Genomic DNA, 13,614 nt, shown 5'->3' with positions numbered 1-13,614 from the left:
CAAACAGCCCCTAACTGTTATTTTTCAAACTCAGCCTTTTATATGACAGGTAGGAGCTGACTGGCTGTCCTTGTTATCACTTTTTAAAGCTTGCTACATCTGGGTCTTTATTCAGATCTGATCGCAGTACAAATTTGTTCTCAAAATGGGCAAAACCATGTGCACTGCAGGTGGGGCAGATGTAACATGTGCAGAGAGAGTTAAATTTGGGTGGGGTGTGTTAAAACTGAAATCTAAATTGCAGTGTAATGCAGCCAGTATTTACCCTGCAGAGAAACAAAATAACTCACACAAATCTAAATCTCTCACTATACATGTTACATCTGCCCCCCCCCCCCCCCCCCTGCAGTGCACATGGTTTTGCCCCTTTTGAGAACAAAATTGTTCTGAGATCAGATCTGAATAAGGGCCCTGGTCCTTAATACTGACTTATGATGGCAGAGAAAGTATACAGGGTACAGGTTCTATAGTCATAGATTCAGCTTGCTGTATTATACTAATAGCATGTAGCGTGCTGTGCACCATGCACCATAATTGTTGTTTCTAGGCTGAGCTAAAGTGTGTACTGCAGGTAATACATTGGAACATAATTAGCAGAATCTGTGCTGGCTTCTGCGGAGGGCACAGGGCGAAGGCTTTCATCGTGTGACATTTTCCTAGTGATTACAACAGAAGGTCATCTGTACTGTATCTATGCCATACACAACACATGCTGTTTAATTGTGTTTACTTGCACAGATCTCTCTATGTCTAAGTTATTTTGCTATGTGGGCAGTATACCAAACAATGTACTAGGTCGATAGATATAAAGAAAATATATATTTGCAACCAATTTAATTTATAGATCGATATAAATCACATATAGACAGCAACAGATAATTTAGCAGGTCTGTGAACACCTGTCAATCAACGGTCCCTTCAGAAGAAACCACACAAAACATGAAAAAGGAGTTAACTGCGCTTATATAGTGGGGCACCTCTGAGCAGGCTGACATGAAAGAATCCACACAACAACAGAAGAATTTAAAAAAGTATCAAAATTTTTGTATATATAACAGGGTTGCTGACTTTTGAAAGCTCCTCTCCGGGAGAAGAGACTTTCAACAGGAGTTCGGGGGGGGGGGGGGGGGCGGGGCTTAAACGTGCCATCATTAAGCCATGAAGGAAATTGACTCAATTTGCCGATCTCCACTGAGGGGGTGGGACTAAATGACGCGATTATGACACTTTAGCCCTGCCCCCTCCCCGGAGATCTGCAGATAAGGTGATTTAAATGGTGCGGTCGGGGGGGGGGGAAGCCACAAACAGGGGGTGGGGGGGAGCAGGGGGTCCCCTAGAATCCGAGAGGGTTGCCCACCTTTCCGGGGGGCCGGGAGGGTGACACGATTTTCGGGTCCCTCCCGGCCATTCTGGGGGGAAAGGCAACCCTGATATATAATGTTTAGTAATGAGCAGTCATTAATCACTTATAAAAACACACACATATATATATATATATATATATATATATATATATATAAACAACCACATAAACGGTTAATGATGGCATATATAATTAAATCATATGAAAAATAGCAAATAAACACATAATAGGATGTAGCAATCCTATGGAAAAAAGTGTGTATAAAAAGCTTTCAATAAGTTATTTTTTTAAATAAATGACAATGCCGGTCATGTTGAGTCCTACCCAGTATCGGCCATATTTATAAATATTAGTAAATTTGGCCCATCATCTCACCTGCCTGTTTGGACATTCTGTCCCCTACCAGGGCCTAATATCGTATGGAACTATAGACATACCACTATTATGCCCCTTTCCCACTGCAGGCTTTACACGGTAAAATGCCGTTTTTTTAGCCTTTTTAAACGGCTAGAGCTGCAGTGGGAAAGCTCCAGGTTGCTTTACCCGGGTAACAAATACCGGTATTTGTTAACCGGGTAAAAAGCAGTGTTTTTACCGTGTAAGAGCCGTTTTTTTGGCAATGGGAAAGGGTTTTAAACGGTATTTAGAAATAATAATAAAGGTTAAGAACATGATTGGTGCATGTGATGTTTTTAATGACAGGCAAGGTTTACTAGAGAGTTTAAACGTGTTGCTTTGTGGTTTACACGGGTAAGTGTGAATGGGACAAAAACTGCTTTTAAACGTTATTTTAACGTTTAAAAGCTGCAGTGGGAAAGGGTCTTTGTGGCTATTACCTGGGTAAAGACACGTTTAAAAAAAACGGCTCTTTACCCGGGTAGGCAGTGGGAAAGCAGCATTAGCTTCCTATTAAAGGTGAAGCATATACCAAACATAACACGGTATTGACGTTGGATATATACTGTATCGCAGACAGCACCAGTATATATATATTTTTAAAGAATTATTGAAAGTTTTTTATATGCACTTTTTCCATAGGATTGCTACATCCTACTGGTTAGATCCACCTTCTGATACAATTAATAGCAGCATTCATCAAAATGGGCAAAACCATGTGTACTGCAGGTGGGGCAGATGTAACATGGGCAGAGAGTTAAATTTGGGTGGGGTGTGTTTAAACTGAAATATATATAATTGCAGTGTAAAAATAATGCAGCCAGTATTTACCATGCACAGAAACAAAATAACTCACACAAAATTAGCTCTCTCTGCACATGTTACATCTACCCCACCTGCAGTGCACACGGTTTTGCCCATTTTGAGAACAAATTTGTACTGATATCAGAATAAGGGCCAATATATATATATATATATATATATATATATATATATATATATATATATATATATATATATATATATATATACTGTATATATACATATATATATATATATATGTGTGTGTAAAATTCATTATTAACTATTACAGGGACATTTTTTTCTAATATATTCAGCAGTGTGACATTTGTAGAGCTTTAACTATGGGTTCCTAAATATTTTATGAATTGTTTAGATAAAATATATTCTAACTGTGTAATAACAAGGTCTAAGCCACAGGTCTTCAACCTGTGGCCCTCCAGATGTTGTGGAACTACATGTCCCAGTATGCCCTGACAGCTTTGGCATGCTGTTATAGGAAAAAATGTGGCAATGCATGTTGGGACATGTAGTTTCACAACAATTGGAGGGCCATAGGTTGAAGACCCATGCTCTAAGCCAAGGGTCACATATTCTGGTGTAACAGAAAAAGGTTCCCCAGGTGAGAAAAGCAGCTTCTTTATCTGGTGCAACTCCTGTAGGGTAAGATCTGGACCAATAGGGGACGATTCCCAGGTGGACACAAGCACCCAGTGTTTTCCTGCTGCACATGTGCTTTACAGTGACGGAAAAACAACTTAATACACAAACAGTAAAAAAATATAAACTATTACTGTTCTCTGGGACAACAAAATCCCTGTGTCATTCTTACAATCCAAATAATCAATGGGAAAATGTAGACTTGTCCGCTAAGTGCAATGAATTATTAACAAAAATGAATGATGTTGACACTAACTGGGATGGATGATGACAAAGCAAATACATTCGGACCATTATTTGTCTTTTGCTGAGGTTCACGACACAGTTTCTAGTGTCAGTGAGTGTTTGCTTAATTTGTGGTTTCTTTCTTTAGAATCAACAAAGGCCTTATGGCAGTGGTTCCCAAACTGTGCGCCTAGGCTCCCTGGGGTGCCTCGATGCACTTGCAGGGGTGCCTCAGGTTGGTGGCTCAGAACCAATTCAAATTGTTTATGGTCAATGTAATGGGCAAAATCAGTGCTTGTGGCTTCCAATGATAAAATATGTGGATAAACAGAAGTGAATCATGTTCCTCATCACGTAACTGGACCTAAGGATAACATTTAACCACAACTTATTTAATTATTATAATTTTTTATTCTTGGTAACAAACTTTTGGCCTAGGGGTGCCCTGAAAAATACTCTGATACTCTAGGGTGCCCTGATTCAAAAAAGTTTGGGAACCACTGCCTTATGGGATCTTTCCTTGGTTTCAGGTGACGACTTTTAGAGATGATACATATCTGGTCATCCAGAATTTGTAGCGTTGCCACATGGAATACCCCTTGCTTGTCTTCCTATCCATTTGATTCTGATCCAGTTGAATTTGAATAGGGTATGATGTAGCATATGTATAATTGACCATATAGTGGGGAATGAAATCGCCCCTGATCCTTCACCCAGTAATAACCAGCCCTGTGCTGATGGAGCTATTGCCCGCACACCTCGGGCAGCGTTTGTGTGTGTTTATTTAAAATGTAAAAGTATATATTCTTCTGTACTGCCGCACTACAGATCACGGGGTTTTGAGTGGTGTGCTATCACTAAGCAGCCGGCACTGGGTTGTCAAGCCCAAAGATATCGTATGGGAAAAAAGAAAAGTGTGCCGGCGCTGTCTGCTTCAATAAAGTATACTCAACGGTTTTGAAAAGGTAGAAATTTATTTACCAAATTAATCTAAACATATTAAATATCAATAAAAAAACATAATTGAGTATGCATACACAAACACTAAAAATGGGAAAAGATAAAAACAAGAGAATCACTTGATGCTGTGGGATAGCACTGCTGTGGATTTTGGGGTGTGTAGCAGTATACACAATAAAAAGTCTATGACTCCAAATTAGAATATAAAGTTACCATCCTTTTGATGTTTGCCTGGATATGGGATGATCCAGGGAGAGTGACTCCAGAATGTCCTTGCCTTGATGATGAAAGGCTCCCTATTTGGCGATGTCCTCTTATTGGGCTGGAATTAGGGGCATGGCGTATGTCCCAGATGAGAGTCCAGTTGAAATGAGGCTCTTTATCGTCGTCGGGAGTAGGACTGGTCACTTGTAAATGGATGGAGGGTCCAATAGTGGAATATTAACAGGCTCAACGCGTTTCCCCGGCTGTATCAGTGGCCGGCTTCCTGAGGAAGCCGGCCACTGATACAGCCGGGGAAACGCGTTGAGCCTGTTAATATTCCACTATTGGACCCTCCATCCATTTACAAGTGACCAGTCCTACTCCCGACGACGATAAAGAGCCTCATTTCAACTGGACTCTCATCTGGGACATACGCCATGCCCCTAATTCCAGCCCAATAAGAGGACATCGCCAAATAGGGAGCCTTTCATCATCAAGGCAAGGACATTCTGGAGTCACTCTCCCTGGATCATCCCATATCCAGGCAAACATCAAAAGGATGGTAACTTTATATTCTAATTTGGAGTCATAGACTTTTTATTGTGTATACTGCTACACACCCCAAAATCCACAGCAGTGCTATCCCACAGCATCAAGTGATTCTCTTGTTTTTATCTTTTCCCATTTTTAGTGTTTGTGTATGCATACTCAATTATGTTTTTTTATTGATATTTAATATGTTTAGATTAATTTGGTAAATAAATTTCTACCTTTTCAAAACCGTTGAGTATACTTTATTGAAGCAGACAGCGCCGGCACTACAGATCACAGCTATGCCTAGCATTCACAATTTAAATGGCTCTGAGGTCATGATGACACTTGCGGAACCTATTGTTGAAGGATCCATGCTATCTGCCAATCCTGCTATAATGCCACCAGACCTGGAATGGAATTTTCAGAAGCACTAGTGGTGGACTTTTGGTGAGGATCCTACAAGTATCTTCCTTTTTACATATTTTATCACAAGTAGTTGAATAGAATACCTTCAATGTGTAATTCAGCCTTTAACTTGTGAGCTATTACAATTACACCCTATGGGGTTAATATAGAATTACACGCAAGTCAGTCTTGCAGACGGAGCGTGTGTGATTTCACATGCCCAATCTCCGCAGATGAGTGCGCACATCTACGAGGCCGAGTCACAGTCTTTGTAACCCTGTCACATCTCCATTTGCTGGAGATAACTAGGTATCGGTGGACATTCACTTGTACTGCCGATTAAGTTTATTGAGACCATGTTGAGGATGTATAGATAGAATTGTGGGCTATGCTCAGATGTACATATTTATATCTTATTTCAGATGCATCTCTTCAACCAAGGGCAGAGCAAGGGCAAGTGTGCACTGATAGTGATGATGGCTATGAATCTTGACATAGTAGTGGCCTGGCCACGTAGCTGATTAGGACTCTGCACCAGTCTTTACATGGTTGGTTCTAGTATGCCTCATTATTAGTAATTCTGGTTGGTCTGATGTAGGAGTTTTTTTTTTTTTTAAATAGTCATGTAGCCTGTGACTAAAAGCACTATGGATATAAATAGATGAATTTGCAACCACCACTTCCTCCTTGCTGTACTCAGGATAAATGTGAACATCCCATCCCACCTCTGTTCCACCTCTGCAGTCATAATGGTACACAAGTCAACAATTCACTAAAATCTACATATTGTAGATATACACATGGACAAGTGCCGTATGAAAATGTGTATTAGGCAGAAGCATTGATGCGAGTCTAAATGATCACTAGCAACAGTTACCCAAATTTGTAATTCATAAATGATGGCAGTTCAAGTCTCCGATTTTTTTTTTTTTTTAATATTTCTTTATTTCCGTTTTCAACATTTTTTAAAATATACAAGACGATACAAAGTTTGGAGCATATCCATGCTCCAAAGCAAAACAAAACAGGTAAGACACAATACACACAATAACAATGCTACGTGTTTCTAGACAGATTCAGCAGGAGACAAGATTAAAATGTGTACAGACAGAGATAGGTACTTATTTATAGCTCTATATGGCGTATTTCTTGTTCATTTGAAGTTTATTCCCCCCTCCCCTTTGGGACCCAGCTTCAGTGACTATTTTTATTTATTTTATCCTTATGGTTATAGTTCTGATTCTTTTCCCCTTTTCTTTCTTCTGCCCTGTCGTTCCCTTCTCTTCCCTTCATTACGGACTCTATCGGTGGGTTGCGTTCTTTCCCCAGCTACTTCCAGTGAATGTCCTCCTTCCAGCCCCCCCACTTCCTTCTAATCTTAGCCTGTTGTTCGGTGGCAAATGTTTCCATTTTAAAGCTATAGTTTATTTTATTAATGGTTTGTGATACTTCTGGTGGTTTCTCCTGTTTCCATAGTTGTGCAATAGATGTTCTAGCTGCAACAAGTATCTGACCCACCAGATATTTGGATGTATTAGGCATCTCTGGGGGGAAGACATGCAACAGTGCCCCTTTTGGTCTCCGATTTTAATCTGGCTGTGTGGTTCCCTGAGCGCTCAAACACTGGTTTCAGCCCCTAACTCATATGCTCAGGAATAGGGTTGGGTGCCACTCAGTTGATTCTATGGGTGGTGTGTGAACAATCCAGTTACATGATGGCACCAGGCATCTACAAGTTACTTTTTTGAAAGAATAAAAAAAAATATGCTGATGTACTTTATAAGGCACGTTGGGCACATTGTGGTACCATTTAAATAAATGATGATGATGGTATTATTAATTATTATTATTATTATTATTATTATTATTATTATTAACAACAATCGATCTATCTACCTATCTATCTACCTTGCCTGCCATCAAATTTTATGTTTCTCTGTTTCAAATTGTAATGGGGCATACTCACTGGGTGATTTAAGTCCCATTTCATAAGTACAGTAGCATCTACCTTCCCCATGCCTCTATTTATATTCATCACTGGTTGCCTTTGTCAAAAACACATTTTTTATTTTTGATACTAACCAACCTAAATAATGTCTGACATTTTCCAAGAAATAAATAAGGCTTGCTTTCATTTCCATAGTGTACGTATGGGGAAGGAATTGGGAAATACATTTCTGATAATTCTCCCCTTAGCTCAGTGAGGGGTAACACCTGACCCCTTCTTTTGCCATCACTTGGACATCAGGTTACTTACAGGTGGCAAAAAAGCAGAAAGCAGATGTTTCTAAGCAATCCTTCTAATTACAGTAGTAGTGACGACAATCACCTCTAAAGATCACATCCTTCATTGAAGTCATTAAAACTCTGTCATAGTTATACAAAGTATACAGTATGTGCTTTTGGACTGCTCTTTGGGGTCCATACTAAAACTAACAATCTTCATACATTTTATTTTGCATAGTAAAAATTACCCTTAAATAACACACAGCAAATGTCATCAAAATGAATCATTTTATCTCTAATTAAATGCATTGAAAATCGGGAGCAACATGTCAGATTTTTCCTTAGACTATGAATAAACTAAAAACTGTCAGTCAATCAATACATGCAGACAGAAGTTGAGTCAGTTAGCTCACATCTCACTAATGAAATAGCTCAGTAACACTATAACTGTAAAACATTTCTGGAGCATTTATACACTTTTGAGAGAAAAAAGACAGCATACATTAAGGATACAGCTGTGTTTCTCAAATTATCTACACCAAATACAGCTAGGAAACAATATACAACCATTCATAATTAAACAATATAATAGACCTTTTTTTTACATTAGTATATTGATACAAACATAAAAATGTTCTACTTTAAAATTGCCACTGTCATCATGAAGGTGTTGTACCACCATGATTCTGCACCCATGGTTAACCCTTTGAGTGCCAAGTGAATTTGTCAAAATAGGTGTAGAAATTGCCGAGCAATCATTGTTATTCATTATAATGACCTACAATGTTTCCCTCATTTAGGAAATATAATGCACAACATTTTTGTTTGAATTTATATAACAAATGTAAGCGGCTCAGATATTTTGCACAGAGATGCTGGCACTCAAAGGGTTAATTCAGCGAATTAAGCATGGCCAGGTATCCTGCTGAAATACTGCCACATTTTCACCCTTACCCAAACATCCATCATTAATTTACTTTCCCCTATACCCTTTGTATCTGAATATTAGCTTTACTTTTTACTTGATTACCTATTAAACAGCACTGGCAGCGGAGCATGAAGATTTAATGAGGACAACAATACCCAATCAGAAAATGTCCTGTGCTTCTATGACTCCATCGCTGGGAACCAGACACTCCTTACATAGGGCAGTATGCAATGAGAAAAGTTCTCCGTGTTTTGTGGAGAATTTGTGCTTTGTTCGCCTTGAACGGAGCATTTTGCTCTCCAAAAGCGAGCAACCCTATTCAATGTGAAATGTTCTCCGTATTTCTAAGTGACTTTCTCCGTGTCTCTCCGTGTAGCAATTCTCCATCTTTTGATGGAGAGCTGGAATGTGAACTTTTAAACTAAAAGGTTTTTTTTTTTAATTTCGGTGTCAAAAAATCAGGGTTTTTTTTTCTGTGAAGGGGCATGTTATTTTTATTCATGTATTCATGTGCTTATAGCACATGAATATATATTTAATTTAAAAAAAATTTTTTTTTTTTTTTACACAGTGCAGCCAGCAGGGGGCCGGAGTGCTCGAGCCGCTCATTACATATTCATATATTCACTGCACCCGATCGTTAATATGCACGATCGGGTGCAGTGAATACTGGGTCCCCCGCTGGCTATAGGGGGGGGCAGCCTGTGCTGCCTGGGTCCCAGAGAGACCCCCTCCCCTCCACATTCCTCTGGAGCAACCAGGGAGACTATAATCTCTCTGGCTGCTTCCGTCCCCCGGCTCCCTGCCAGCTCCCTGCCGCGGACGCTCGTCCGCTGCAGGGGTTAAGACTCGCCGCGAGTGGCGGCGAGTCTTCAATACATTGAATAGTGGGAGCAGGAGGCTCCGGAACATGGAGAGTGCATGCAGAGCGAAATAAAACGCTCTTCATGCACGGAGAACTTACTCATTGAATACTGCCCATAGAAACAAAGAATTGGGTGGCAAATAAGACCCACTTGGCCCATCTAGCCTGCCCTATCACACATGTACATGCACACTGGCATTAATTCAGCAATTATCGTACCAGTTTATTTTTGGATTGTGGAATGAAACTGGAGTACCCAGTGGAAACCCACCCAATTGTGGGAAGAATATACAAACTCCACATATTTAGGGCCATGGTGCTAAATATAAATTATGATCTTAGTGCTAGTGAGGTAGTGATGCTAACCAATACACCATCCATACCTTCTCTAAAGCAGTGCTTCCCAACCTTGGTCCTTAAGTACCCCCAACAGTTCACGTTTTCCAGGTCACTCGGCTGGTGTACAGTGCACTCATTACTCAATGACACATTTTAAAAGAGCTACAGGTGGAGCTAATGATTTCACTTGCAATTCTGCATGGAGACCTGGAAAATATAAACTGTGGGGGGTACTTGAGGATTGAGTTTGGGGAATTCTGCACTTAGGCCATGCAAAGCACGTAGAAAGCATCTACAAATCCACTTTCTGCCATGTTCTGTATGGGACCCAAACAACAAAATGCAGATAATAAAAAGATACAGCTACTTATCCACCTCTCCCAATCATGTGCATCGTCTTTTACCTACCAATGATTTCCCAAATGTGTAATATGTTCTCATGTTCCACTCTCTTTTTTATGTACAGTATACGCATGAGTGTTCAAACACTCTTCCAAGTCTTATGCAGCCGTAGATGGATGGAGAAGGTTAGATAAAAGGCCAAAAGGATAGACTGTTTTTTTTTTCACAACCATATTGTTGAGTAGTGGGCTGAAGGTATTTTCAAGGTGCTGGAATGTAATTCAAACTGTACAGTATGTAAGGTAACATTTACAACAGTTATTTTGACAGATGGATAATACCATACTTTAACTAGAGATGTGCAGATCCGGATTTACCCAGATTTAACCGGATCTCAAAACGGGATCTTATTGGCTATATGCTAGAACATGTTTTTGCTCCAAAACATGTGACAGCTGGATAGCCAATAAGATCCCATTTTGAGATCCGGGTAAATCCGGGTGTATCGGCAGGGCCGGTGCTAGGGTGTCCGGCGCCCTCCTGCAAACCATAAATTTTGCGCCCTTTAACATTGCCATTGCAACAAACTGCAGCCCGATTGTGGGAGCGTATGCAACATGCGATCCTATGGAGGATCTCGGGTGCATGTACATGTATGCATACACCATCTCAGTGCTGTGTCCGCAAAATGTTGCAGGCACTAAAGGTGTCCATACACGTTGCGAGAACCGCAGACGTTATGGGCTAGATCACATCGCACAGAATGCATGCAATGTGTGTGCGGTGCGATCCGAAAGCAGTACAAAAAGTATGTGCAGCACTCGTGACTGAGGGGGAAAGGAGGGGAGAGAAGTAGGAGATGGAAGAAGAGGAGAGGAGATAGAGGGGGTCGGAGTGTTGAGGACTGGCAGTGGCACTGGCACAGCACACTGAGAAGAGGGAAGGAAGGGGAGGCGGCACTGCTGCCTGTTCATCATTTGATTGACAGCTGACAGGTGCAGGGAGCAATGCTACCCATTGCTCCCTGCGCCTGTCAGCTGTCAATCAAATGATGAACAGGAGCGGATCCAGACATGACATGTCATCCAGGCATTCACAGACAGCGCTACATGCCTCAGCGCAAGTGTCCGTGAGGAAGAGGGGGCAGGTCGCAGGAGGACAGTGTGTGCGCGGTGCAGGGAGCTGCTCAGCCTCTCCATACTGCCACCCACTGTCAGACAGGCACTGCGGGCGGCATGCAGGCTGTGTACACTCGCGGTGCAGGGAGAAGCTCTTTATACTGCCCCTCGCCTGTGGGCGGCGTGCAGGAGTCAGTGACAGTGAGGGCTAAGGCAGCTTTAGCAGAGCAGGGAGGGAGACTGCGCCTTTTCAGCATGGCGCCTCCCTGCTTTGCAGGAGCTGCTGAGTGGGTAGCGCCGGCCCTGTGTATCGGGATCTGTACATCTCTCAATTCTATAAAACATGTCTAATCCAAAATAATTTGGAATCTGGTGGCTCTTGAGATTGAGTTATATTAGTAGTGATTAAATCATTAATTTTTCCAGTCTGTTGTGATGAAAAGTAAGTACATTATTTTGATGAAGGACCACACCGTAATGTAACGCTATTTCCTGAGAAATACTACAATAAGCATCTTTCAAGGTGATGGACATGGGGTCATTGTTCTTCATATAAGCATGGCATAAGGGAACATGGGCCACCATGATAGATCCCAAATCAGTAGACAAACTCATAACAAAATTATATGAAGCATTAAAGGTAGGTTCTTTCAATCATGCTAAAAGGTCCTCACATATAGGAATGCTGCAATGCTGAGGACAGGCGTCTGTGGCAGTTTGAAGTCCATGGAAAAAAAACAGAGATTGTGAAAAAAGATTTCTTTATGTTGAAAATGTCAAACAGATGTCAGCTCTAGATTGCATTGCTTTCAGAATGACATATTACTGCTTAGATTCCTAGGGTTAAGAATGAGGATGGTATGCATTTTGGCTTTTCAAAGTGAAAAATATAAAAAAAAATCTTGAGAAACTCGCCATCCTGCTGCATGCCTGGGGCATCGGAGATATGTCCACTTATTCCCTACACAAGTTCAGGGGTCATAATCTAGCACGGCTCCTCATAGGCAGTGGTGTAGCTTGTGTAAGGCAGCCCCCGCCACTGCTTGGAGGAGCAGGGGCTGCGTGGGCGCCGGAAGCCTCTCACTCTAACCTGTCCTGCATAGCTGAGAGCTAAGGTCCCTCCTGTCTCTCCCTCCCTTCCTCCCAGCAGCAGCACACACACAGGAAGTTAGGAACTGTTTCTGTGTACACAGTACACACATCCTCCGTCCGTCCGCGCAGGCTGGGCAGCTCAGCTGCAGCATCGTCCCTCTCCCTGCTTTTTGACCATCCTGTTCCAGTGGCTGCCTTCTCTTCCCCTGCACTCTGCACTCTGGTTACAGAGCCCTCCCCTTCTACAGGCTTCAGCACAGGAGCTGAACACAACAATAAGGTTAACCCTTTCAAACCCTGGTTTTCTACAGTGGGATGCAAAACAGTCAGTGTCTGTGTCATCACATGTCAGCATATTTGTGTTAGTGTCTGGTTGTCTGTGTTATGTCTCTAGATGTCAGCGTCAGTGTCTCTATGTGCAGTCCGTGTGTCAGCATATTCCTTTGTATAGGCGTCTGCCAGTGTCCGTGTGTCAACATATGTGTCTGTGTCAGCGTCCATTTATCAACTTTTCAGCCCTGTGTTTTAGGATCTGTCCATTTGTCAGCATCTGTTTGTCGGCGTCTGCGTGTCCATGCTTTAGCATCTGTCAGCATACAGTACTTCCGATCTGTACAGATTTTCGTGGGACAGCGATTTTTTTTTTGTGACTGTCCCTCTGTCCCACCCAAGGGCAGCAATGTCCTGCGATGGGGAGAGGGGCAGTTGGGAGACACCCTGTCACTCGGTGCTCTGCTCACAGAGCGTTTAGCATGCCTCCATAGTGATGAAAAGGGGAGGCAAGGCTTGTGGGAGCATTATTCCCAATAAGCCTTTCCCCCTCTCAGTGAGGTCACACCCTTTTTCTGGCGGCAGTGCGACTTCGTCGCACAGAAGTCTTGATTACTGCAGTGTAAAATGCAGTATGATGTGTGGCCTATAAAGTAAGGAGCACAAGGGTGTGTGACATACAGTATAGGGTGCAATTTAATGCCGCCCGAGTTCAGTGTATTGCGAGATTTCCACTGAATTCTGACGTTTTTTTAAAGGGGAATTAACTTACAAGGCAAAACCATGCCTTGTAAGTTAATTCCCCTTAAAAAAACGTCAAAATTCAGCGGACATCTCGCACTGCACTGAACTCGGGCGGCATTAAATTCCGGCCATAGTGTAAGGT

The sequence above is a fragment of the Crinia signifera genome, chromosome 3, assembly GCF_055691185.1.
Source record: "Crinia signifera chromosome 3, ASM5569118v1, whole genome shotgun sequence".
Taxonomy (NCBI): Eukaryota; Metazoa; Chordata; class Amphibia; order Anura; family Myobatrachidae; genus Crinia; species Crinia signifera.
This window is presented reverse-complemented; position numbering follows the sequence as displayed.